The sequence below is a fragment of the Aphelocoma coerulescens genome, chromosome 6 (assembly GCF_041296385.1).
Source record: "Aphelocoma coerulescens isolate FSJ_1873_10779 chromosome 6, UR_Acoe_1.0, whole genome shotgun sequence".
Classification (NCBI taxonomy): Eukaryota; Metazoa; Chordata; class Aves; order Passeriformes; family Corvidae; genus Aphelocoma; species Aphelocoma coerulescens.
Genome location: NC_091020.1, coordinates 12,750,610 through 12,778,472, shown reverse-complemented (window position 1 = coordinate 12,778,472; position 27,863 = coordinate 12,750,610). Strand labels below are relative to the sequence as shown.

At 40.3% G+C, this 27,863-nt stretch overlaps 1 protein-coding gene across 5 annotated transcripts in view; it reads left to right on the top strand.

The window, feature by feature from the left end:
- ZMIZ1 (zinc finger MIZ-type containing 1) overlaps positions 1-27,863 on the top strand; it is a 344,034-nt gene that overhangs the window by 106,607 nt on the left and 209,564 nt on the right. For all 5 annotated transcript variants that reach the window (XM_069019269.1, XM_069019267.1, XM_069019274.1 and 2 more), the window contains one exon: positions 13,871-13,953. The gene's annotated coding sequence lies outside the window, so the exon portion shown is untranslated. The remainder of the gene's footprint in view (positions 1-13,870; positions 13,954-27,863) is intronic.

The window sequence follows — 27,863 nt, the reverse complement described above, 5'->3', positions numbered from 1 at the left end:
AAAGAGCCCTTGTGCCTGCTGAAAACGCATGAGATTATAAATGTGAAACTGCTGAAACCGTCCCTTGCATTTGAGTTCAAAGAAATTCAATTTGTTTTAAAAATAGGTTCAATCCATAGGTTTCCTGCTTTAACACAGCTTCTTGTATTTAGGATCTTGTAGAAGATGTGGAGTGGGGAGTTTTGGAGCAAAGCAAATCATTGGCAGATTTAGCATCGTGTACGTGTGCGCCAAGTTATTCTTAGCATGAGTGGAGCCCAGTCAAAAGACTTCTGGTTTGTGTGCTATTCTGTTGTATTTTAAACTAATGTTGTGTATAATTGGCATTCGCTAAGGGGAAAATGTAGTGCTGTTTGCTTACATCATGCAAAGTAAAATTAGCAACCAAATTAATAATAACTCATTTTTCAGGCATGGACTGGGAGCTGGTTGCATGGCAGTACTGTATGGGGAAGAAACAGCCAGCTCAGTTTTTATATTGTGCTCGTTAATACTTTCCTCCTCCTTCTATCCTTTATGTTGACATTAATGTTAATTACTTACTTGCAGCAACCAAAAAGTATTGATGAAAGCCCATGAACCCAATGTACTTTTGTAAAATTAGTTTCCTGCTTAAGCAGATATTTCTGTAGTAATTGACACAAACCAGCCTCAGACAGAGAGGCAGAGGGAAGCTGGTTGTATGATTGATTCACCATATTCTGTGGTTATTTCATGTTTATAGTAAAGAGAACACTGTAAGTATAGGGCCAGATGCTCCACCTGGGTCCTTATCTGAAGATGTGGCCTGAATAATTTATTAAGGTGCTGTCCCTTACGTTCTCTTCAGCTAGAGGTCTTGCCATAAAAACCACCAGAATTTTAAAACCTTTCTCTTTGTTTTGCTTTGCCTTTGTTAATAGTGGAACACTATAGGCAATCCCAACAATCCCAGTACTGGTGCAGAATTAGAAACCATACATGCAAATGCTACAGTGTGTATACTGCAATATGGGAAAAAATAACTGGCCATGTGTAACTGCATTCTCTCAAATGTATAGTAATTGTAGGTGTTAAAAGGCACTGATTTAATGTTTTAAAGACACATTAAAGCGGTTGATTTGTTTTGGGTTTTTTTTCCTTGATGATTAATAAATAGGCTCTTTTGTTATCCCACATTACCTAGATGTAAGAAAATTGCATCATATAAGATGTGATCCCCAATAACATTTTCTTTTTGAAGGGATGAGTAGTTCCCTGGTGGGAAAGCCAACCTTGTGGCTTTAATGGGATCTCCCAAATAGCACAAAGCTTGTTACCTTAAATACTGACTTTCAAACAAGTAATATTCTCTTCTGTCTTGCAGGACAGATAATTCTGCTGATTTTCCCTTGTTTTGTTCTCTGATTGTTCTTTTTCAGTAGAAAAGTGTAAATATTATAAAAGGTCAGGTGGTTTCTGTCCAAGTAATGGATTGCTTCAGGCTTTAAAAATGATGCCTGTTTATGGTCCTGCCATCTGCAGGAGCAGCAGCCTATCATAAAGTTACTGTATTGATCTGTCACTAGTACTGTCTTGTCTGCCAAATGAAAAATGGCTTAAACTCATAACCTGGGCCAGCAGTTTTCTTATTGTAAGCCAGACAAAAAATGCTATTGATCTTCTTTGCTGAAGTGTCCTTTTCACAGCTTGCCAGCATCAACATACTGTTGTCCTTACTCAGGGCTAATTAGCTAATAATTTAATGCAACTGAGACTGCAATCTCAGTTTGGTTTAGCAGCAAGGGAATATGCTGTAACTTCAGAAGTATGGCACCTTTTTAAAGCACAGTCATCATTGCAGTGCTTGTCTCAACTTCTACTCTCTCACTTCAAGTTTGATTTGTTCCACACTAAAGAAGAACAGTCCAGTTAGGCTGAGGTGTGCTGTCACTTCAGGATTTATAGGAAGCAAAGCCCAGATGCAGTGTTGGTGTCTGCGTTCTTGTGCAGTGCTCTTGGTTATGCACTTGCACTTCAGGTTTATGATCACTTCTTGAGTGAAACCAAATAGTTCATTGAATTAATCATGGGATCCCTGAGCTACAGACCAGATGGATTCAGTCACTTCTGAGAAACAGCCAAATACACCTTTTTTGACTGATTCATTTGGTTTTGTTGGGGTTTTTTGGTAAAACACCAATCAAATGAAAAATCCACTGCTAAATTGTTTTAAATCAAAGTTTATATGGTAGATCTTTCTTTCTAAGAAGTACATTTTCTTAATCCTCTTACTGATAGGAGGCCAGAAGGTTGCAAGGAAACTCAGGTTGGAAGCATGGGAAAGATCTCATCTGCTCACACACGTTGAAAACTCATATGAGTCTTCCAAAAGTTACTTTTTTTCAATTAAAATATTTCATTATGTGTATGAATGGAGTTTGCTTGCTTCAAGTCCTTAGCTATGCATAGGAAGTAATTAGTACAGCTTCAGCTGGAGGATGGCTCAATGTCTATCAGTTCATGTTTAATCTTGTGGGTGGTTCTCCTGGCTTGTCTCATACTCTTGTGGTGGTGAAAGATACAGCCTGTACAACATTCCTTTTAGAATAAACAGTGAAAAAACCTTCTGAATTATAATTATAAGCATTTTGACAAAAAAAAAAAAAAAGACAAGACATCATCCCACAGTTTTTAGCTGTTAGACATTTTCTAAAAGTTCTTGACCCCAAGCAGATTCTTCTGTAGTCTTTGCCTAGACAGTGCAGGCCATGTCTTAGTTTATATTTCAGAATCATGCATGATTCAAGTTGTATTTTTGTTTTCTGCTCCATTTTGCTGAGCACAGGGTGAGGCAATGCACAGGAGGCGGAAGAAAACAGATGATCCCTGAGGGAAGTTATTCTTTACATTTCATACATTAGTTTCTCTGGAGTGTGGGTACATATGTTAATTTTGTATATGAAAAGGGAGTTTAATCTATAAGGACTCTTAAAATTTGCTTGAAGAAAGGCAACTTTTAATCTCTGAAAGCATCCCCAAAGTGCAATTAACTATTCTGATGTCCTGATGACTCAACAGATGCTTCTGTAAACTAGAACACATCTGTCAGATTATAGAACTGGTATGCTGCTATATGTGATTTAAAATGACTGCCCATAAATGGTTGTATTGTGATAAATATCATATAGATGGCAAGGGTGTCCAACTTTGCAGTAGTCCTTTAAAAACATTTCACAATACACAGTTCATTGTCACTTTCTGAAGCTTGCTATAGTCATGTGAACTGCCTGACTCTTCCTTCATATCTTTTAAACTTGTTTGGGTTTTTCTGCATCTTCCCAACTCCTTTCTAATGCATGCAGGCTACTGAGTGGTATTTTTAATAGAACAGTAGAACTAAAGATTTTTGTAAGCCTTTCTGAAGATTACCAGTGCCCAATTCAACTGATTTTAGACTGTACTCCATCTGTCTAGCAAAGAAAGAAAATACATTAGTAGTCCACACATGAGTAGCTTATTAGTTCATTTGTTGTGTGCACTACTGTGATTCAAGACTGATCTAAAATATTCATCCACAATTACTGGTGCAGCATAGTTCAAAGTGCTTCAAATCTGTGGGTTTGACTGAGAAATTTAAGGAAAATAGCTGCAAATTGATTCTGTATGTAATTAATGAAACATTTCATTCTTATGTAAATATTAAATGCTTGGCTATTTTTTTTTCCTCTTTTTTTTCCCCTTTCCTCTTACTGAGCTCCCCCTCCCTGACCTCCATTATATGTTTGTTTGTTTTATAGGATGGTGGGTGGGCTGGCATGGGGGCATATTCTCTTGAGAGGAAGAATTAATAGCTGAGTCCTGTGACTCATTCACTGAACAAACAGCTGTTCTCCCTCTAATTCACCCTTACTCGGATGTCCATCCCACCCCCGGAGAGGAGCTGCCAGAAGGCCCTGTTTGCCTCTGCTCAGTTGTTGAAACTCATTCCCCTTTCTTGTAAAAAATGCACTTTCCTTGACCGAACCACCCCACGCCCCTGTAAAGCAGAGGTGTGATCTGAGCCCCTGGCCAGCTGGGCTGCAGCGAGCCTCATCTCTGGGGGAGGGACACAGCAGACTGGCTGTGGCAGCCACATCCCCAAGTGTCTGGGCAAGATTTTCCAGGGCTCACCTCTTACAGAGTAGTGGCTTTGCCACAGCAGTGCCTGTTTGGAGCTGGGGCTGCAGACAGTTGCTTCAATATGGGTTAAAAGCTTTTGGTGTGTTGGAGAGAAAGGGCTTTCAAGGACAGCAGAGAAATGAGTGGTTATTTGTGCAGATATAAGGAGTGAAGTCAGTCAGGCAGGACTGGGGTTTTGTTTAGGGTCTCTCCCTCCCTCTTTCAGTGTCACAGAAAATTAATTCTAGTCTCACAAATGCTATCAGTGGAAGATTTTAAGAACAGCCTGCAGTAAAACTTGGAAGATCTCGAGGCAAACTGCATCTTGCTTTGAAATGACTGTCTTTCCAGCTCAGATGTCCATGCAGAGCAGAATTGTATAATGCTCCCTCTCCGATGCTATGGATGACCTCAAGTTTTAGCATGGGCAGCCTGGCAGGGCTTGGCATCAGGGAAGGCCCCTGCAGCCCTCCAGGGAACCAGAAAACCAGGATCCAGGGCTACCAGTTTGAAAGGACTTGCGTAATAGCTTGTGTGATAGACAGCAAGGAGCACTATCTGTTGAAATCAAATGACCTGAAGAGAAGATGGGGGGGAAACTGCTTCTAGCTATTAAATCCCAAGATACGACTCTTCCTCTGAGACATCTGTGCAATTATTCCTTTTGGAGCTTTTACTGCTATGACACAAATTTGCATTAAAGGCTTGGATGTCTAAAATTGTGTTTGCCCGCATCTTATTTGGGTCATAGTGTTGCAGCTTTCCTGCCCTTCACTTCCCTGCCATGACAGCACCACTCAGGCAGGTAAAGCAGGCAATAGCCCCCCTGCTGCACCCTGTGCAGACGTGGGGGTGGATGTACGTGGTGTTTAGTATTACAGAAGAGGGTGGTTAGAGTACAGCAGTATTCAGGGAGCTGATGTGAAGGCACTCAAGAAAATGGACTTGGCAGAGGATAGATTTAAACTTCTATGAAATGCCTACCTTCACATTTAGAGAAATGGAATTTCACCCACAGGTCTTGGCATACCTGCTAGGGACAGTGGCTAAACCCAGCAAAATAGATGTTTGTAATTGAGTTGACTGGCAGCAATATAGGATGTTAAATTACTTTTTTTCCCCCTCCACATACATGAGCTTGTTTCCCTTAATATGGGTCTTCACATCACTTGAACCGCTTTCTGTTCAAAATGCTGTTCACTGCTGAGTTCCATTCTGATCTAACTAAAAGCAGGGAAATAGCCACCTCATCTCCATTCCCAGGAGTGGAACGTAAGGGCGGGAAAGGAAAATCTGTATGTTGATCAAGTTTAAGAGGCTATTATGCAGAGATGGTAAAAAAAAAAAAAAATCTGCTCCTAATTTTATGTTGCTGACCTTTTAACTTTCAGATTGGAGAATGTGGAAGAATGAAATGGTTTATATATGTTTCCATTAGATACTTTAGTAGGAGCTGCTATAGTTCTGTGGTGTTTAAAATGCACTTAATTTTTAACTTCCTCTGTTTTAAGAAGGTTAAACTTGAGGGGTTTTCACTTTGATCTGCTAAGGTCAGAGACCTCTTTTATCACTGTTATTTGAGGTAAGTGGGGAAAGGAAAATTTTGGGGATTTCAGCTAAGTTCTGTTAAAAGAGTTTTAGTAAATGTGGGATCCAGCTCAAAAATGCAGAAGTTGGGGTGTACCTTCTACAGGAAAACACCTGTTTAAGAAGTACTTTTTAGCTAAGAAAAAATGAAGAGTTTTTCCTTGTAAAACCTAGGCACAAAGCTCTAGAAGTGTGGTCTTTGTGGGTTTCTCTTTGTTTTTAAAGTTTTCTTAAAAACCAGCTTTCCTCACGTTGGTGCTCCGTTTTTGCACATATGTGTTACTGTATACACAACCCTGTTCCATACTGCATTAGGGAGAATTATTTTCAGACCAAAACAAAGCAAAACTTGTTTATTAACAGAAGATGTTCAGTGTAGTGAAACAAAGTGAAAAAGTTAAAACACTACATTTTTATTGGTGGTGGTGTAAGTTTCCTTCACCACAGTATTTTTTCACTTTATGTAAGTTTTGGGTTCTGCCCCCCGGCAAAAATAATGCACACATGTTGCATGTAGTTCTAAGCCCTTTGCTCTGCTACTGTCCTTAAGTAGTAATGCTGTAAAGATTTAGAAATTATTCTACTGCCAAATATAAGACATTTGTTACTCCCAGAGATGATGGCTTAATTTTTAGTATTCCTTGGTGGTTTATATCTTGACATTTCTTATGACCTACAATTAAAATGACTTTAGCAAAGTCTCAACTTATATCCAGATTTCTGAGTGTGGTTGAGTGTCTCCAGGGAGAGCCTTGAACTCCTCACTAAATCAATTTGTTCTTTTCTCAAAACAGATTAAATATGTTTTAGCACTTTGTATTAAAAAATAAATAACTCTAGATGACATAACTGCGACATGTAAAATTAAAAAACATGCTCTGCACATTTTGAAGGGTAGTAATTTTGATGCCAATGCTGTGCTGATAGTATTCCACCAGAGAGAGCAAAGAATGGTTAAAAACAAGCATGTCTAATCCTGTCTCACTGTTCTGCTAGTCTCGTTTGAGAATTAAGTTGATGGCACTCTACTTGGGTGGGTGCTAACTGCTAGATGTGGCAATAAGCTTCTTTAGCAGAGCCTGAGACACTCTACTTTCACTGCCTTGTCTCCCTGGAGTTAGATTTTTTTTTTTTTATTCGTCTTACTCATGCCTACTGCTTTCTTTTCAGGTCAGTCTTCTCCTTATACCTTTAGCAAGATAGGCTGCAGAACTTGCTTGTGACTCACCTGTTCCCTTAGCTGATGCTGCAAGTACAATTTGAGTAGACTCCTCATGTTTACAGTTTATTTTGTATCCAACACACAGGAGGAGCAGAGGGAAATCAGTAGCTGCTGGTGCTCTGCAAATCTGCAGAGGCTATAACAGGCAGCTGTATGCAGGGAGAGTCAGATGCACTGGCTATGCCAGAAGCAGCTTTTGTTCCCTCAAGCCACTTCCATGGTTGTGCTTGAGTGGATTATTGTTTAAGGCTCTGTAAGTACAATAGGACTTAAGGAAAAGGAAAGGGGGAAATTTTTTCTAAAATAGAACAAAACAAACTAAAAAAGTTTCTACGGAAATAGATGGCAAATGGTCTCTAATAATGGGATTTTACAAGAGATGTCCAATCTCCAGAACAATGGTTCAGTTCAAGCCAAGATTAATAGTGCTTGTTATCCTACGCCTGTGAGTTGGCAACTCGGTCCTCTGCTACAAACAGATGCAGTTTAATGTTCTGCTGCGGCCTGGGGAGGAGCCGCAACTGCGACGCTCACTTGTGAAATGGTAACGAATTGCAAACCTCGGTTGGTTTGGGTCCATCAGCCCCAGGCTGACTGACTGTAGCTGGCTGGGTGCTGTTGGGCTGGAGGAGGAGCTGTCTGGACTGCCTTGCACAGGGCAGCCACACCAAATCTTTCTTATTTCAGCTCAGGCCAAAGCCACCTCCATCAGATTATGGTTTCACAAAGATGTGCTGAAATGCCTGTCCTTCCAGTCCTCTCTCCCTGTTCCTGCTAAAACCCCTGATCTATTTCTACTGATTCACGTGCAGCCCCTTAAATCTGGGGTGTGGGGCTAGGAGGGAGGTGGGGTGCAGCACTGCCCCAGGGACTTCAGGGTTTCCGGGGCTGTGACAAGAGAGCAGAGACATGGACTACAGCAATCTTGGCCTACTCATGCCCATGTTTTTAGGTGCACTGGACCCATCTTAGATGCAGGCTGAAAAAGGGAGTAAGATTGGAAAAGAGGTTCTTTCAGTGACTAGATTTTTGTGGAACAACTTGAGAAGTAAAGGATTTTGTTATTTTAAACTGGAGATTGTGATACTGCAAACTGCTGCTGTTAATCCTTAAATATGTAGGGTATGACAACAACCTGGACCTTTCCCTTCCATCTTAAAATAAGAAAAATTGCAAATTCATCTACAGCTGAGAAAATGTGTACTTCAATTATGTTTCATTTTTTTGAGATAATGTGAAATACAAGGCTTTCATTTCTGTTTATGCAGAGAAAAAACTAAAGGTAGTTTTTTGTTTTTTTAAATTGGGAAAACTAATTGAGAAAATGGTGACTAAATAAAGAAAACTTTTGCTTCTACACCCTGGTGAGAAAGAAGATGGAAAAAACACAAGCAAAATTTACATAGTTACTACTGTGATTCTTTCTTACTTTGCTGTACCTTTGTAGCATTCTGCCTAACAGGGTGAGCTTGAGAAATCTCCCAGGACTAGTTGTAGTAATGATGTGATACAGGAGCCACCAGTTTGAGCAAGTGTCTGAGTGGCTGTGCTGTTCAATGTAGCAGCCTCCTGTGAGAACCTGCTTCTATTTTGGGAACATGTCAGAAGGAAACGGGGTAGTGCAGGAGTGCTGGCCCAGGGTTCTCCTGGGACTCTGTGGGGCATGGGGAGCCCTGCTGGGATGAAGGCAGGAGGCTGACTCCAGGGCTTGCTGGGGCAGGGAGGAGGATGTGTTAGGTGCTGCCAGGTGAGGCACATGGCAAGTTCCAGTGCAGTGTGGCCACTTTCTGTGGCTTTCTGCTGCTTGTGTTTGGAAGGAGTGTGCATCCTGTCTGTTCCATCAGATAATTCTCTGTATTTTACAGCCATGTGGCTGCTGCGTTTTGGTGCGATGTGTTTGTGTGGATTTTTGTTCTTGTTTTAGTAAGGATTATTGAGGACCAAGTCTAGGTGGAGGCAAAGTTGATAGTTGTTGGAAGCTGCAGTCCTGCTTCCCTCCGCACAGGTCTTCCCAGCTTTACTTTCATCCTGTATTCTGTCTCTGCCCAGGAAGGAACACACCAACTTGCACTGACTTTAGTCTCTCTCTGTCTCTCTTTTTTTTCCTCTCCAAAACCCTCACCTATTTTGCATTGCTTACTTTAACAACATTTTTTTGCTTTTCTCTTATTATACTAGCCAGCTGTTTGTCAATGAGGATGGCATCTGATGCTTGTCAGACATACACTCACTGTTGATTCTGAGTTGCTTTAGAATTTCAAGAAAGCCCAAGTTTCTAAAAAGTCCTGATAGAGGGCTACGATACCTAATAAGGCCTGCATATAATAGTTAAACTCTCTGTAGAGTTTGTTAATGTTTTTGCATAGCTGACCAGTAAGCTTATTTAGGGAGAGCAGCACTTCGTGTTCTTCACTTATGACCCAGTTACAGCTGTGGATAAATGAGAAGTTGGGATTGCTGACATGCTGTGGTTTTATAGGAATTTTGAGTTTGAACATGTTCTGCAGTTCGAGGAGAATAATGCTGGAACTTTGAAATAATTTTTGAAAGTAGGAAAATACCCTAAAATGCATCTGCCTTATGCATTTCCATAGGAAGATTGTACAATATACTTTAACTGTCTATCTTACCAGTATTTTTGTTTTTCAAGAATTTGTTTGGGTGTTTTCTATTTGCTATCTCTCCATTTTTGTTTGGGTATGTAGAGTCCAAGTGGTATTTTGTGTATGGAAACTGAAGGATTTACTCTTGGTTACCTTTAGAAATTGATTTATTTACAGTTATTTAAGTCCAGCACAGGCTGAATGCTGAGGTGTAGACAGTGAGATACCCTGGGGTCTCTCTTGCTTTCCTCAGAGGGGAAGGCTGAGGACAAGAAGCAGGATTCCAGGACTATCTGTGATAGTCCAGAGAGATCTCTAATAAACTTGTCTCTAAAATCTGGCAACCACCAGGTAAGACCAGGATGTGATGAGAAAGCAAGGAAAGTTCTTTGTGCTTGACCCAAGTCCATTGTAGTGATACAGCTGAGATTAGGAAGTTTAAAGATGAACTCTTTGTTACTTCCCTATTGGATTTCCTCCAGTTCCCCCTTACAGTATTTTTATATGCTTTAATTTTAAGACTTGTAATGCACAGTTTGCTCTGGGTGTTTCCTTTTTATATATATATATATATATATATATATATATATATATATATATATATACACACACACACACACACATACCTTTTCCATTAATTTTGGCAAAATCACTAAGAAACAGCACCATGTTAAAAGAAAAAATGTTGAAACTGTGTAGTATATTGGGCCAAAATTGGTGGGTTTGGTAGCAGGGGCTGCAGGGGTGGGGGGCATCACCTGGGCTGCCCTTCAGCAGTGTCCCCGAGGGATCGTGTCTGCCCCAGAGTGCAGTGAGAGTCACCCTTGAGAGCTGCGGCCAGCCGAGGCCAGAGCGAGGGCATCCTTGGGGGACACTGGGACCTGGGGAGGAGGAGTCCAGCCTTGCACAGGGGAAATGGAGCGAAGGCGCAGCCTAAGGACAAATGAGAAGTGAGGAGCAGACAGAGAAGGCATTGCACACACACCCCGCGGCCGCCTGCGCTGCCTCTCGCCTCACCAAAAGCATGGGCTGGGCTGAGGGTAAGGCATGGCACAAACCAGGGAAGTTAGGCTGGGACAGGTGGGGCGAGAAAAGGTGGTTGAGTGAAGTTGACCCTTGGAAAGGTCAACTACTGAGTAGTTGCTGAACTGCTTAGTCTCCTTTGTTTTTCCTCCTCAATTTCTGAAACAGTAATTAACAGTGTGTTAATTGGCGATAAATTAAGTAAAATTATGTGAAATTCCCAGAGTTGAGATTCTTTTGCCCGTGATGTACAGACAACAGATTTGGGGGATTCTTGTATTGCTTCTCCTGTTTTTAAAAAATCTTTGGGGTTTATTTTTATGGCTTTAGTTTTGAACTTTGGAAGCCTAGAGATAAATATATCCCTTAAAAAAAAAAAAAAAAAAAAAAACAAAAAACCAACAAAAAAAAAAAAAAACCAAACAAAAAAACCCCCAACAAAACAAAACAAAAAAAACCAAGCAAGGATCTGAAAGCTGAAATTTTTATGTGATGATGAGACTTTGGAGAGCTGGCTTTAGGAAAAATTCCTAGTGCTGCAGGGGAGACGATAAAATCGCTGGAGTTGGCAGCCCTGCTGAGTAGCCTCTCCTTCCTCCCCCCCAGCTCCTGCAGCCTTCCTGGCCGGTCCTGGTCGACTCCTTCACAGTGTTGATTTTTACGGTGTGATCTGCTCGGAGCAAGAGTTTTGCCTGTGGTGCACTCGTAATGTACCACATACAGGTTACTGTAGGAGTAGCCTAACACAGAGTGTCCGGCATTGCGAGCATCGAGCGGTTCGTAGCCAAAAACACTTTAGGCCAAAAAAACCGTGCGTTTTTGTGCTCCCTCTGCTGGATTTGGAAGGAGCGGGAAGCCCTCCCGGCTGGACTGGAGCGCTGCTGTTCCCCTCCTTCCCCCGTTCCCACCCCACAGCTCCCTGAGCGGGCAGCGGTGGGTGTTTGCAGAAAGGACTTGGTGCTTCCCAGAGTCCGCTCGAGCCGCTGCGCAACGGGGCCGTGAGCCAGGTGGGAATGTGGGAGAGGCAGGGAATTGTGCGGCATCAAGTTATTGTGCCACAGTAAGGCTTAGAGCACACCTGGAAAGGGTGGCTGCGGCAAGCCAGGTGGAATGGCTTTCCAGCTGACACTTCTTCTAACCATCTATTCTCATTTTCAGGTGTAGCCTGCTACCCCTGAACTTTGCCAGTGAGACTGTTTTGGGGATCTTTCTAGAAACAGGATGAGAGAAGGGATCAGGCTTTATGAAGCTAATTTTATTTTTGGAAGCTGATTGCAGTTCCCAGCAGGACCCTTTGAAGTGTGCTGGCAGAGCGGGGGCTGGCGTGGGGGCACGGAACAGGCTGGAGTGGTGGGGGGGGACACTGTACAACCCCTGAACAGGTTGTGCCGGGAAACCAGGGAGCAGATGCTGGTGGGGATGCCAGAGTCCTTAGAATCAGCTTGGACCTGGTTTGTAAAAGGGGTGGGTGGTCGGTAATGTGAATTCACAGAAATGTTAGTGGATTACCCTTTTATTTTAAGAGGTGCTTTACAAAACAAAGTAGGGATTGTGGTGCCAGTTTTACATATGGGCAGAATAAAGCACAGAGGAGAGGGGCAAAGCTTTGGGTTAGTGTGCTGCAGCAGTGCAGTTCAAGCTGGTTTAAACAGCCTCTGTTCCTATCCTCTGCCATGATGGCTGATCACTCCCATCCTGTGCCCGCTCCCTGTGTTGTGTTGGCACAGCTGTTTATGAGACAACATGCTGAAGGAAATTAGTTCCCCCATTCCAGCTAACCATGCAGCCACACAAATGCAGTGTTGGAAGCAAAAGTCCAGGAGAGAGGAGTGAGAGGTAAAGTTCAAGTGTCCACGTAAATGCTATAGCCTCATCTGACAGAAGTCCAGTCCAGTTACACCTAGAATGGTACCCAGATCTTGGGGCAGGCAGAACAAAAATTTTTCCTTTGGAGAAACAAACTGAAATAACTAATTGCAACTTCATTAAAGTCTGCATTAGCTGAGAAAGTCATGGTAACACATACTAAGTTTGAATCAATTAACATGTTTTTCCTGCCTTGAATAAGCAGAAGAAAAGCACTGGGGAAAACTTCTGGTAAAGAATAAATACGTTGTGGGCGAGAACATTCACAATTCAATGAGGCCTTAAAAGCCAATCATTCACCCATATTGCTTGTCAATGTGTGACTTCTCTAAAATTGCCTTTTGTGAGACAAGAAGACCGGCAGCGTTCCTGCATGAAGCAGGCAGTCCCTTGGTGACACTGGATGTGTTGGGGTGGGATGACTGTTTCTGACAAGGTTTTCAGTCATGTTTTTACTCTTTGTGAATTATCACTGAAAAGGGTAAATATGGCTGCAGAACAAACACTGAATGCAACTTACAAGTTTTTTGTAATAACTTGAGGCTTTTCTTCTGCATTTTTAAGTCACCTGTGACTTTTGCATCATTTGTTATCAAAGTGTCCGCTCCAACAGCTGGTCCTTGGGGAGGAACCTGGACTGGTTGCAAATTGTGTGGGGTTTGCTCTGTTGGGTTTTTATTCCGGTAGTATTTGCTTTTTCATGTTTAATAGAAAATTCTTTTGCATGGAAGTTACTTGGACGTTAGTCAAAAGAGAGGCAAAATGTAGTCACTGTGTCACTTTTCTCAATATTTGCTGAGTTTTGGAGCCTGGTAGCATAATGCTGTAAGGATGCCTTGTCTGCCTGCTGAAACAGCATGTAACAAAATACAGACTGCCCGTAAACATTCCCCCATCTCCCTTTGCAATCTTTCTTTTTAATTAAAAAAACATTTCCTAGAAGTTGCAGTGCTGTGCCAGTGTAATCCATAAACTTGTTTTGTTTTGCTACAGAGAGGATGGTGGTTTTGAGGTATTCTGGTGTATTTTCTTAAGCAGTGTTTGGGGGTTGGTTTATCTTTTGTAATGGTACTTAGCTCACAACAGTCAGTGAGTACCCTTTATAAAGAGAATAAAAGACATCACCATGACCTTTAACTGAAAAAAAATTACCATTTGGCTCAGGAAATTTTGATATAAACCTCAGCAGAATTCTCATTATCTTTTCCTCATTTCATTGTTACAGGCATGAAAACCTGTAATACTTAAACCACTGAGTGAGTCTCAAAAGCTTGGGGATGGCAAGAGCTGGGCTGGAACCCCAACCCAGCCTCAGATCTGGCCCTTTTGGCTTGGTCATTGGACTCCTAAATACTTTTAATTCATTTCAGGTCTTTTCACTGAGCTGATTCAGATGCTGCTGTATTATGCAGGAGAATGGAGGCATGATATGTCTGTATTTTTATTGCAGGAAAATGGATCTTGTTATGTGAGGGTGTTGAGGAAGCAGTCCCCAGCTACTGAGAGGAAGAAAGGCCGGTGGGAAATATTCAGGTAGGAAAGCTGTGTGTATCATCAAGCTGTAAAAACACTTGTGGGCCTTCATTCTTTTTCCAGACACTGTGTTGTGTTTGATGCTTGAATGGCTGATCTGGTCACTATCATAGTTTATTTGTTGTTTTAAGAAGCAGCCCTGTTTGGTCAATTGATTGCAACAACAAAACCCCACAAGCAAAGCCCTCAGCATAAACATTCCTCGGGCTATCCCTGGTACGGTATTGATCCTGATACAGAATACAAACAAATTACTCTTTGCGTGAGCCATTCGAGGTATAAAACAGAGCAATAATATGTTCTACTTGCTGCCAATAAATGTGCATTTATAATAAACTAAGCAGAAATCCCTGAGTAGAAGAGAACAGTAGTTTCAATAACGTGTTCAATATCTTATGTCCAGCTGTTGTATAGAAGTTTTAAAAAAGCACAGAGTGGGCACTCCAGGGTTTCTGCTTCCTCCCTCACTTAAGAAAAAAAAAATCTTTGCAGACCTTTTCTGTTGCTGCTTTTCCTTTGCTTTTCAGCTTCTTTTAGATATTTTTAAGTACTTTGTAAACCATAGGTAAGCTCATCTCTGCCTTTTTTTCAGTGTAGTTCAGTGCTTCTCAAGAATTTGGCCTACATCATAATTTTCTTGTAGACCAGCTGCCTCTGCTTAAACTGCTATGTGGGTCATCTCCATTTTTGCTCCTTGTCATATCGCAGTGGCATTTCCATATATTGGGAAATAGCACTAAAGACACATTCATATATCTGTAGTTTTGAATGCACCTGAAATTAGGGGGGAGTTGGTACCCTGTGACCATCACTGTGGGTTATGCACTGGGGGTGCATAACTGAACCCATTTCCAAAAAGAAAAAATGTTACTGATCATCAAAACATAGGTTTTTGGGTTTTTTTTAATCTGCTTTACCATGCTCATATAATCCTCCTCATCCATATTTTCAGTGCTGCACTTTGATGAGTTACAGACAGTTGACCTCAAGGCATTTCTTGATGAACATTTCTGTCTGCTCTCAGCCTTGAAAAACTCAACTTTTCAAGAGCTGTATGGGAGAAAAATGTGTAAGACTAATATTTATAGGCTGAAAGAGAAGAGAGAGGAAAGAGTAAAGTGTAAAACTTGCTTCCAGCAGAAATGCCATCCTTCTTTTACCTCTGATAATTAGAAGCATTTCTGACATGGTTACAAAGCAAGTTAGTGGTGAGTGCCTGTCATTTGCTGTGCATTTCTACTGCAGGAGGACTGTTTTCCTTCCCAATGCTTTCTTCTATGTTGTTTTCAGAGAACCACAGATTTCAACTGATACTCACCTGTTACATTATGATTCATCAATACTCCTACATTTGAGTTACTTCCAAGTATGTACATATGATTGTTTGTGAAAATGCAGGGTTGTGATTCAGGTTCAGATTTTGGGTATTTTTTTTTCATAATGTTTACCAAAGCTCATTTGCATAAATCTTTTCATTAATACTGGTAGCTGAAATAATCCTGAGAGACAAGAAGGAGGAGAGGTTTTAAGTGCCATAATTTTTGTCAGGAAAAGATCATGGCTAAATTAAGAAATGCAGCAGTACTGATTTTAACTCTGATAGAAGATTTAGAGAGCATTACAAGTAGTTTCTAGAGGTGCCTTAAATGGTGTACTGTATTTAATGGTCCCTGAATATAGGTCTAAGATGCTGGTCTTAGATAATAAAAAATACGATGTGCAGGCATAGAAATGCAGCAAATAAATAACAAAAGGAAACACGAAACCAAACCCCACCACATCAAGAAACACTCTGTTTTCAGAACTGTGCTCTTGAAAATTTCTTGGAGATTTCCCTAGACTTGGATCCTCATTTTCAAAAATAAAATGAAATTCACTTTTCTGTACCATAAGGAAACTTGGGAAAGAATTTCCTTGCTGTGCCTTGGGGTCATGTGGCCTCACTGCTGTAGAGCTGGAATGTTTGCCATGGTATTTCCGGAGGCTTCATAAACACACAGAAAAAACAGTGGGGATTAGGAGGATTTAAAAAAAATTGCTCTATTTTTCTTTCTGGCAGCCTAAATTCATTACACTTTAAATGTAGGGTTCTTTTAGGAATTCAGAAGAGTTTTTATTTGACTAGTCCAGTGAATTTTAAGAACTAAGTTAAAATATTTAATAATTTTTAATTGCTGAATTTGTCTAGAATTATTTCTTACTAGGTGTAATACCTGGCAACCTGCATATTAAGCCTAACTCTTATTTAGACGGTCTTAATGGTTTACTTTTGGCATGTGTCACTGTGAGTGACATTCAGTAATCTGACTTGATAGCTGTCATCTTGCAAGGCAGAGTAATGCAAACAAAAGATGAGCACTCAGACAAGGTTACAGTGAAGAGCCATTTCCTAAGTCCTGCTGCCGTGGCGTAGAATCCCCAAGTCAAATCAGAAAAGCACAGAAATTAGTTCTGGCTCCTGGGATATGAGGGATAAGATTATGCAAACCTCTTCCTTCTGACTGTAGGAATAGTATGTGCTCCTTTTCAGACTTCACAAACACCAGCTAAACTGGGATTATGAGGACCTCTGTGTGTCTGTAATGCCATGGATATGTTATGTCTGGCAGGGTGGGCTGAAGGGACCCTGCAGTCCCTCTTACACCCTGGCCTGGCAGAGCTGCATCTTCTCCTTCTCCCTTCCCCTTCCAGCCAAGCTGCCTGTTGAACAAGGGCAGAGAACTGATCTGTTTTAAAAATAACCTGGCAAAAATGAGGAGGGAGGGGGAGGATGAATGGACTATTTTTAGCTTAACCAAGTCCATTCTCTACACAGCACCATGAAGCTGTCCTGACACTACCAGGAGGGGTGGGGAGAAGGCAGTGCAACAGGAGCTGGTAAGCAGCAGCCAGAGATAAGAACTGCTTGTTCCAGATTGCCTTTGTGAAAAATCCCCCAGCAATGAGCCTGTGTATTCCATGAGGCTGCTCAGGACATGGTCAGTGGGAGGTGTATAACCATATCAAGACAGGCTTGATGCTCAATCAGACTATTTATTACATCAGAAGTTACAAAAAGGCAGCATAGTTTGAGCTTCTCTTTTAAGTATGAAACAGAAGAGTTGCTTTTTTCCCAACTTCAGGCCCCAAACTGGCACTCTGAGGAGGAGCATGGGTAGATCTGGAATTGAGCAAGGGCTTGGATTCTGCACACTGGTAGAGCTTCTTCACCCCTTTCTCCTGTCCCCTACTGAACTTTCTGAATTCTCTCTTGAAGAGTGGCTAATTATTGAATTATATTCTCCTAGTGTGGAAATGCATGAAGTGTAGAATCATTTAGTTTAATAGAGTACGTCTTGTGTTTTGTTTCGATAAATTTTGTGATGTCTGATTGCCACAGATTGTCACATTGTCTGACTCCTACTCTTCTGGTCTCTAGCTAGAGCAGGTGATTGAGAAGGGAATGGGATGAAGCTAAGAAGTTGTTCTGAAACTCTTGGACTGTGACGTGTAGGGAAAAACATAGTTTCAGAGATTGGCTTGAATATAAATGTTCTGGTATTTAAAAGTCATCTTTTGTAAAAGTATGCCATGACTCCAAAGGCAAACTGTGTTTTAATTTGAGCTTATCTGCTTGTGTATGTGGGGCTTTTTCCAGGTGGACATATAGAAATGTGTACAGCTGAGTAAAATGTTGGTAACTTCGTGCTTGAGTCGTCTTCAGTGTTGTACTTTTTATTAAATGCTGTAGCACCCCCCCAAGTTTCAGGTGAAAAATTCCACCTATTTAGGTAACAGAAATAGTGTATAAGAGCTTTCTTTTTTTTGGACATGTTCCAAAGTTTTGTGTCATTCCTTAGGATATTTCACTGGTTTGTCACTTTGTGTCTTTATGAGACAGTGCAAAGATTTTTTTATAATTTTGTAATGATACTTTGTGTATCTGAATAATACTTGTCATGACATTTGGCTTTGCCCCTTCCCATCTAAGGATTCCCAAGCCTTCCCAAGGAAACTTTTGTTTAGGCAGGCCAACAGGAGTCATGGTTGAAACTTGTTCTCAAAAGCTCTGTGTTCCTAATGGCCTTTGACAGTGGTTGGGAAAGATGTCACTTCAGCATAGTGAAAAGCAACCAAAGTAAATTATATTTTTAATGAAGGATTTTCTATCTGCCTGAATTGATACTGGCAGGACAGTGTAAGTTAAAAATAGAAGAACCTTCTGCAGACACATTGCAATCTACCCTGGTTTTACTTTGTCTAAACAAAAAGCAGTATACACATAGTGAGTGTAGACAGGTCTTTTAGTCTGAGGTACTTCCTTTGGCAGATGGCTTCTGATTCTTTTCTTTTTATTTTTTTTAAGTAAGTATTGCTTTGAAGGGAGACCAAATAAAATCAGTATTCAAGGATTCTGTTTATCATGTCACTGCATGGGAGATTGATGTATCCTGTACTAGACCTACTTTATGGTGATATGTACAAGATTCTTATGGCCTTATAAAGGATGCTAACTTGCATTCCTCTCTGCAAAGAAGTATTTCAAAAAGAAATAATATGCAGATTGAATATTTATTTTTGGTCAATACGAAAGTATTCAGAGCTAACTGGCAAATATTTTGCTTCTCTACCCTCTCTTTTCCCCTTAATCATGTTTATCTCCTCAGTGTTTTCTTCTGACTATTGGAAATGCATTTTTATAGAGTATTTTGGATCAGCAGATTTATAAGCCAAGAATTTTTGTCTTTTCACTGAAGGAATGTGTAAGTAAAGGGACTGAATGATTATTGGGCTTTTATATCTTGCATATATGTATTCTGTATATTTTAGATATATTAGATGTATGTGTAAATTGAGATCCTGTTTCAGAACAGTTGTCACTGTCTGAACAATGGTTGATGACTCTATGTGTTTTTAAATGACTGAAAAATCTAAATAAGGTTAAATTAACCTGCAATAATCTTACTATTGTTTATTTTTAAATGTTTCATACTGAATAGCATTTAACTACATTTCTCTATTTCACCTTCTTGAAGCTAGTAAGTTCAAGGTATAACTGGTTTTCCACACATTTTATTAGGCCTTGATATTTCTGACGGCATAGCTTTCTTTTTCAGGCCTTCAAGTGGAAAAAGAGAGAGAAAATTATTTCCTTCTCAAGACAAAAGAACAGTGCAAGTGTAATCTCAGCTCTCAGGTTTTCTTTTGTCTATGTCTCTTAACCTGGTGTGATTAATTGGGTTTGATTTGGTCATGTTTTTAGAAGTTTATGAAAGGATAGGGAAAAGGGAAGAAAAGTACTCCTTTGAAGCACGTATCAGTGATTCAAATGCTGCCTGGAATCATAAAGATATACATGACTGAGATCTGTGTTACCAGAGTGTGAGAAATTCTGTGTGAAATGCCAGCAGGTTTATAGCCCAAACTGATGATCAGGCAAGGGACAGGGACAAAGTATATAAACTGCTTGTACTCTGCTGAGAATGTGTAGTCTGCACCACAGATCAAACTAAGGCCTTTCAAAGAAAATACTTTCAGCTAGCAAATCATGGAAAACCTCTATATACGCAATGTAATCTAAAAATCTCAGAAGTCAAAATAAACCTAGTTAATCTGCAGAATCTGCATGTGTGGAGGAGTGTGTCTGCCACACCTTGTGGGGTCCCTTCTCTCTCTTGCTTATACCTGTCCCATACATCAGAAAGCTCAAACTGAAAGCTAAAAATACTCCTTTACTGTAGAGTGGGAGGAAAAGAGAACAGGTATGAACACCACCTTCCAAAGATACTAAGTGTTTGCTACAGGAACAGTCTGTTGACAGAGAATGCAACAAAATAGTTATGTGTTGAATAACATGTTTTCTTTGTTGACTTTGATTGGGGCACTTTAGTGGAATTTCCTCTTGCCCATGTGTGCTCTTACTGGGTGGGCAGAAGCTCACTAACTTGGTTTCTGCTAAATATAGTTTAGCAATGACCATTTTATTACTGTCCTTTTAAATGTAAACATTCCCAGTCTCTTCAGGTGGTCTTCTTAAAATATGCTTTTTTTTTTCCCCCCGATGATTTTCATTGCTACCCTTTGATTTTTGTCTCATTTTGCTCTGAATTCATAATTTTCTCATACTACTATTGCCAACCACTAGACTATCACTGCTTCTTTAATAAAAACTATGGCACCAGGGGAACATTGGTTTCTCTGGGTCCCAGTTTGATAACAGATTTCCTTCTCTGAGTATATTCCTCTTTTGGACTGTTCAGATGTCCATCAGAAAGAGTGAATTCTTTGTTTGTTGGTGAGACAGATGCCCACCTGTGCTGAGTCCATTTAACATCTACAGTATGGTAATGGTTTTTGGTCATTATTGCTCTGGACCTGATAGAAGCCAGAGATGGAGTGCTCTTTATCAGTTTGCAGAGTCTTGCAGTACTTTGCTCTGCCTTTCCCTCACACCTTTGGCCTTTTTGGTGCCTGGTGCCGAAACACCTGCCTGGTACCTTTTTTCTTATAGTGCCTCAGAGGTTTGCACCCTGTTCGCTCTATCTGCTCACAGTGCTGAGGTCCTGCTGGTTTCCAGTCAGAGCATTTTGGGAGTTTATGTGGAGGGAAAGAACAGTGCTTGCAGCAGAGGGCATTCCCCAAGAGAAGATGTACTTACACCATGTCTCCTGGGCAGATATGAGCTTGATGTGCTTGTCTTCAGCTGCCCACATTCTGTGTGGAGCCAAAGCAGAAGCCCCATATCCATCGTTCACATTGTGTTGAGCTCGAGCTAATAAGCTCGGTCTCTTGGCAGGATGTGTTAGATCAGGCTTACTGCTGTGCTAATTGTGCTTACACAGCTTCCAGTTTGGAGCTGGCTCATTTACAGCTGGCTTGGATGGTGGCCAAGAAGGCTCGCCTCTGCCTGCAGTATGCCATGTAGACATACACACATCCCGCACTTGAATGTGTCTGTCAATAGCAGGAAATTATATTTGGAGGGAGGGGAAAATCTTTGGCCTGGCTGCAAGTGTCAACAAGGACAATATTAATGAATGAGGAAGTAGGTAACAGTTTTAATAAGGAGAAAGTTTGATTATTCCTAATTTAGACTCACTGCCACAAGTTGTTTTCAGCCTGTGTGTTTGGCCCTGTCTTGTTCCTCATTTACCACTGTTTTTGTGGGGGTTTTGGTTTGGGGCTTTTTTTCAATATATCTTGGGAACACTTCCCAGATTTAAGAAACCCCATTGTAGAAGTGAGCAGCCTGGTATTTTAACTGAGAAACAGAAGGTAATCTAAACACAGTGCTAAAAATGGGCAAACGTTCAGAGGATAGAAACTTGCTTTTATGATCAGCCCATCCACTGTTTTTTGTCTTCCCTTACTTCATATGTTAGCAAGTTATTGTGTACACTGGCTCTAATGCAGTGTCAAGGATTGGCCCATCTTAGTGTTGAAGTGCTGTAGTTAACTAAAAGTACAGGATACTCACTAGTAACAGGAATTATTCAGGAAGAGGAAACTCAGCGCTGTAAAAAGTTCAAGTTTGTTTATTTAGGTTTGAATAACTAGAGCTCAGAATGACTTGAAAGCCACATCCTCAACTGGCAAAGATCGGTTTCATCAGTTACCAGCACTTATGTCATTTGCTTCATCAAGAATATGTCCCCTCAGTTATTATGAAATCTGTCTGTGGAGGAGGGTGGTGGTAGATGGGAATATAGGAGTGTGCACATACATAAATATAGAGAAAAATGGCCTAGTCTCTTAATTTATTGTGAAATAATATAATGATCCATCAGCCACATTGCTATGAGCTCTCTTAATATTTGAGCCCATTTTTCTCAAATTATTTTTTTAGTCACAAACATCCATGCATCACTGCATTAACTTGCTTGACAGTTTAGAGGCTACTTTTCCTTTTGAGCAAGCCTTGAAGAGACAGTAACAACCTTCTAGTTCTAAAATCACTGTTATTAAAACAACCAGGCAAAGGCAGAGTTGAATAATGATTTAGCTCCCAGAATTAATTTGAAATTTCAGCAGCACTAAGTAATATTTTAGTGGCATTATAATCCTGTGCATTACATATTAAATCTGCAGACTGCACTGCCAGAGGAAGAACCCTGCAGTATTTAAGTGACACTGTAACACCATGGTATTATATTCAGGTCATTAGGGGGCATTTTACAGGATTGAAGTTATCTGGCAGAATGTCAAGGGTGAATTGTATAATCTCTGTTTCTTTGCCCCTCCAAATATGTAGATTAGGGGTTTAAAAAAAATAAATGACACGTTGGTCACCAGTGTTCCTCCTCTGTCTCAGCCCACTGTATCACCTGTGCACCACTTGCCCAGTCAACAAACACTGAGAGGGGAAGAGAAGGGGAGCAAGATACTCAAAGATGGCTCAAATGGCTGGTGAAAGAGCACTCTACTGAGGGTTGGGGTTTTTTCTATATGAATCAGAGCAATTGATAGATAAGTATAAACACAAGTATTTGGCTTTTGTAGCAGGTGTCAGCAGGTGTCCAGAATGGTGGAAAGTTCTGAGCTCCAAGGTGGGTGTTTCCAGAGCAGATCCCTAACACTAACCTTAAGAAGAGGCAGGGGCACTCCTGTGGTTGAATATACTAAAGGAGATGAATGCCTCTCTCCCCTTTGTGCCTTAGAAATTCCTTCTAAATTCACATGTATGGCCCATCGTAATGATTTTGATACCTCTTTTCAAATGTAGTCATCATTCAGACAGCTCTGGTTGAATTTAGAGAGAGTATTAGGCTGTGAAAAGCATGTGTTCTCAGCAGCTCATTGCTGCCTCTGGCAGAAGTTGCTGCCATTCAGATCTGCTAGCTAGATAGTTCATATGATTATTCTGTGCACCATTAGAGACAAACTGGGCTGGTTTAGTTTAAACATGTAAATAGTAGCGTCGGATCATTCTTTCTGCAAGAAACAGATAATCATCACACAAGTAGCCTAGCTGTCTTGGACAGCAAATTTCACCACATCAGTCTTCCCTTGTCTTTCCTTGTCTTTCCTTCACTTTGTTTAAACTACAGCTTTTGGGGTGGTGGGAACATTTGTTAAAAATAATAATAAAAAAGGATCACTGACAAAAAGTAAAGTTGAAATAGTGTTTAACTTCCAGTGGTGGGAATGGCAATGGTAACAGGCTGATTGGTCGGGGGTTCATAACCTTTTCAGATAACAAAGTGGCCATCATACGAATGGGGTGCATGACTGTGATCTTTCTGTGCTCCAAGTGGTTTAGGGGGGAACCCCAACAACAGTTTGTTTATTTGAAGAGGTTGATTTTCTCTAATCTAGAAGATGGGCCAATTTGTTATAGGCTAATACCTGTTTTCTTCTTGCTGCACTCCGTGTGATGGGAAATTCTTAGAAAAGTCTCATGGTCAAGAGGTGTGCTTGGCTGCTGCATACCAGTACACAAAAAGAGTGGTGAGGATACTGGACATTATTTTTACAGGTCTTTCCAAAGATAGCATTAACATCTTACTAGGGAATAGTGCAAGACTCGTATTTGTAGAGAAGTGTTGGCTATGCCAATGGGAGAACTGCCTTACCTGGCAGAGCTGCTGCCGTAGGAGGCTGTGAAGGCAGATCAGCAGGTTGAACGCAGCTGTGGCTGACAGCTCCATGAACGGACATGAAGGGCAGCACATGTTCCTACTCTGGCTGGCTGTGGTGCTGGGGAGTAAAGGCAGTAAGCTGGGCTTATGTGCCCTGCCTACCTAAGTATCTTCTGCTCAGAATACTCAGTTAGAGGGATGACTTGATCAACCCACCATAGCGCGTTTTCTGTCCCTACTGCTTTGCTGTGTATAAAATACTATAAATGTTATTCACTGTATTTTAAATTACTTCAATACCCTCTGCTTCTGCTTCCTTTTTTTTGTTGTTGTTTTTTATGAGAAAGGACTAAACTTTCATTTTCATATCTATAGCCTACTTTCACAGAGGATAAAGCTTCAGTTTCCAACCATTTCTACTGGGTATTTTTTCAAGTTAAAGGCAGTGGTCTTTCCTGAAAAAGTCCATAGACAAAGAACTCCCCAGTGTGTCTCTAGCGATCTGTGCAGTTAGCAGTTACTCCTGTGAGCTGTCATTTTACAGTAAAAATAGAAAATGTAAAATATTGATTACATATGCAAGTACAAGAAATGTACATCTGTATACTAGCTCTCCAGAAGCTTGTAGATTAAAAATAGATTTTAGTCACATTTTTCTTTTTAATGTGCCACAACAAGTAAGTTTTGTTATTGAGGAAGTATGTGTGAAGCCATAAGGCTATAAGCTTGTGAAGAGAACTTCATTCCAGCTATTTTGTTAAATGAATTAATGCAGAAATTTTCTGGGACTTCTCTTCCTAAATAAGGGACATGTCCTAGTTACTGTGGTGCAGCAGTGAGCTGCATGAAGTTCAGAACGGGAGAGATCTGTGTTGGTTATTAAATGCATACTGTATACCAGGTATTGTAGTTTATGCACACTAGAAATACATAGTGGCCTGATGCTTATGTTACTGTGCCACTTGTACTGCCGTTTCAATGAATTTGTTGATGCTGCAACACTTTTTACACTAAGTTTTAGAATAATTCAGCACCTGCTTTTCTCAGCTGAAATACTCATGCTGCTCTCATTGGTGGTAGACAGCTAAGGCCTGTTTCCCTTCCATCTCACTGAAGGAAAACATCTGGAAGACAGGTTTCACTGTCCTTAGCCATTGAATCTGTTGCGACTTTTTTTGATTGCTATCAGTTTGAAGAATTGCCGGATATGGTTTTGATCCAGAAACTTGCCAAACCAACCTGTGCCTCTAGCGTCTTACAAGGGCTGGGCGTGAAAATAGGAAGATTGTAGGACAAGCCACATTATCTTATGAGATGATGGGTATATGATAAGTTCAGAATAATTACACAATGAAGTAATCGGCCAGCAACTTACTACGTTCCTCAGTACGAACCTCAATAATAGATCGGTCTGGCAAAAATAGAGCTTTTCTTTTAATAGCCATTGTCAAAGTGTTTTTAAGCATTGTCAAAGTTTATTTAAAGTTGAACTGATACCAGGTTCACTCTCCAGTTCTTTGTAGAATGAAAATTCTTTACTCAGAATGAATCTTAATAATTAATTGAAGGTATTTTAGAAATAGGGTTTGTGGTGGAGTTTAATTTCAATGCTTATTCGCTTCATCCACAGTGACTGTAGATATTAATTTCAAATTATGTCTTATTAAAGATTTTGAGTAATAACCACCTGGTTCTTTGACATTTTGGGTTTATACATGAAACCAGGGAATCAACTACATTTGCTCATTTTGTTGCTAAAATGTAGCTTGACTTCTGCAAACAGTTTAATGGAGAGGATTCAGTTTTAATGGAGTGGATTCAGTTTTGATAACTGGATTCAGTTATCACAGTTATACCTGTGGTAACATCCAGCATTTTTAGGAAGGCTTTGTCTTTGTTTTCTGTAGCTGGTAAATCTGTTATTTTGGATATGAATACACCCAAACCCAATTTACTACTTGTAACATGAAGGTACTATACAAGCTCCCAGAATATTTGTAGCTGTAATACTCTCTGATGGAGATACTGTACTTTGCAGCATGTCTGCTTTCTTCCTTTGGTAAGCTTGCAGTTGATTCTTTTTTGGACAATGTGCATTCATGCATACATGTGCAAAGTGCATTATCAGCCTGAAGCTTCAGGCTAAATGTGTGAGCCTGGGTGTCATGTTTCTAATGAAATGTGAAATAATTGCTCAAGTGTAGAAGATGTACGTGTGTTTATGGAACGTGAAATACAGGCACAGTCTGCGATTTCAAGTGTCTTATGAAAATGTGTGTATGGTAAGGCCACGCTGTCTTCAAAACAAACTTATGTTCTTGAACTTCAGACTTCTCAGTCTTGAAAAGTGAAGTGAATGACAGAATACCTTAAATACCTCCATATGTGTTTATATATAATAGGTCTAAAACCACTTACACCAAGGTAACTTACTGCAAAGGAGAAACATCTGCTGAATTAATTTTCATGATGTAGATGCTTTTCTTAAGTTTCTGTGTTGTGAGGCTTCCCAGCCAAGAGGAGAAAAAACATACAGGTATGGTGATCTGTTAAATAAATGAAACAAATGGATTGTGGGTAAATAAATTTGAGTGACAGAGATTATATAAGGAGAGGAAAAAGCATTCTTACACAAAGAACAGTGGATGGTGCCTACCTCTCCATCATGATCCCAAACGCTAGAAAAATCAAAGGCTTTATTCTTACTGGAGAGACTGAAAGAAGGTCAAGTTCAAAAATAGCTTTGGGTCAAAAAGGAGGGAGGAGAAGGAGGCAGTATAGTCACTGAGATGAGTAACTTCAGATAACATTTGAGTGTCGGACATGTCATTGAGAGAACTGCTGCTGAGGAAGAGACCTGCTGTAGCTAATATTTTCAGTATAGCGACACATGATATCACTACTAGAAATGGGCTGCTTCGGGTGCAGGGTGTCATTGTACCCTATTTATTGGTGTCTATTGATCCTCATTTCCATGTGTGCAATGCTAGGACTTCTGAGGCCACATGACTTGGTTGTCTTGTGGCAATATTCCAAGCCATTTTATAAATCCTTCCTCATGAATTATGGAGGAAAAAAACTGCCCTGTTCCTTACCTGACTTTTAGGAAGACAGTGAAGGGTCTTGTGCAATTTAACCTTTCTTGTCCTCAGCCCTTTACTCACTTACACAGCTATAAAGTGACATAAATGCTGGACCTATGCTCTAATCCTTATCATCACTGTACCACCTTGAAGTCATGACTTTTGAAGCATTTGGAGCAGCAGAAATGCTTTAATGTTGCTGAAACTTCTTTCCTATGTGCATTAAAAGTGCACATGGTGGTGGATTTAATCTGAGACTTGCGTCCAAGTAATTTGACTAGATACTCTCTGAGTTTAGAAACAATGTAGGAAGTTATATGCCAAGGAGAAAGGATTTATTTAATTTTATTCAAAAACTTCTAAACAGATTGAGTCTCTGATAATCCCAGCAGCTGATACCTGGAGTTAGATTTTGAGGAAGTAAGTGTCTTCTACCGGCATCTCAATATTTTAACTATAGTTTTCAAAAAAAATTTTTTTAAATGTAAAGCATAATAGTATCAAATGAGATAAGAGGCTGAAAACCTCCGCTCTATAAACTGATATGTTCTCCAGGAAATTGATGATATATCAAAAGCTGTTTCTTCAGATAGCAATCACTAGCTTAGCTTCCCAAAATGAATGTGAAATACAAACATTGAGAGAAGGCTTGTGTCTGCTTATAATGGTGCTGGTTTTGTCTACAGGGTTCTCGGCTTATCTTGAGAGGGGTGCTGACACACAACAAAACCGATGCAAACTGTTTCAGCCAGCAGCACTTTCTTCTGACCATAAATATTTCTTGGCTTATGTGTATGAGATCAATTCTAAGAAATTTTGATATTTTGTTTTTTCCTGTTTCTTTTTTTTTCTCTTTTTTAATAACCAAATATGCTGGATGAAAACAGATCCTCCAATTAAAGAGAAGCTATATATTTAAAATTAAGCATATTCTCCCATACAGAAATAAAACGATGCATGCCTTTTTAATCAGTCTTTCTAAACAGGGCATAGAAAGCTACATCTGTTGTGGTGGCAGTGATGTTTGTTTTCTTTTTTTCTTTTGGAATAGCTGAATGTTTTCTTCAAAAAAATCTTTTGTGGCTAATCTGGAAGTCTTTGCCACTGCTGTGATAATGAAGCAGTGTCCACTGGACCAAGTAGTATCTTGCATTGAAGTCTCTTAGTAGAAGGAGCAGTGAGACATGCATGCCTGACCCATGTGTGGTTTGTGTATAACAGATTGTCTCTCTTGAAAATGAGCATTCACAGGTCTCTTCTGTTCAAACTG